This window comes from Ursus arctos, unplaced genomic scaffold (genome assembly GCF_023065955.2).
Source record: "Ursus arctos isolate Adak ecotype North America unplaced genomic scaffold, UrsArc2.0 scaffold_32, whole genome shotgun sequence".
In the NCBI taxonomy this organism is placed as follows: domain Eukaryota; kingdom Metazoa; phylum Chordata; class Mammalia; order Carnivora; family Ursidae; genus Ursus; species Ursus arctos.
In genome coordinates this window covers 6,937,459-6,938,127 of record NW_026623008.1, presented here as the reverse complement: position 1 = coordinate 6,938,127, position 669 = coordinate 6,937,459, and positions in this window count along the sequence as shown.

Genomic DNA, 669 nt, shown 5'->3' with positions numbered 1-669 from the left:
CAGTTTCTATGTTTCAGTGCTTTGTTTCTTCCTGTCGGTGGTAAGATAGGTATGCTAGGTGGGCGGTAAAAGAGGAAACCAAGCAGTAGAATGAGTTGTTCCCAGGAAAGAGTTGGAGTTGAGACAGATAGATTGTTAACACTGATTGTTAGGCGTTTTTTTGAAGACAGCTCAGCCAAAGAGTAGTCATCTTAGGCAAAATAAAAGACTGTACAAATCCACCACTGGATGGTATCTTATTACAGTGAATGTTGGATAGTTTGAAATTATTACAGAAAAAATAAACCCAGACCATTTAGCCCAGAGTTTTTCAACCACTTTCCTGTCTTTTTTCCCCCCCTTACTCTAGTCATTACTGAGGCCAAAGAATGCTCTTCTTTGCCTCTCAAAATGGTTTTCAGCATTAATATGTAAATTAAAACTGTCAGCATTCCCACAGACCCCCATGAACAAGCCGTAATTGCTTCCAGTCTGTTTGGCCCTGGAATTAAAAAGATTTAGAAACTGGGTTAACTAGTATTTAATATTTTCATTAAATTGCAAAAAGCAGGTTAAAAATATGGTTCTTCTAGATATCCTCCTAGAGTGCGGCCTTTTGACATCCTAACTCACTTTCTTTTTGAAGTCCCTCTCCCCGCCATACTGACAGGGAGGCGGGGAGACTAAGCT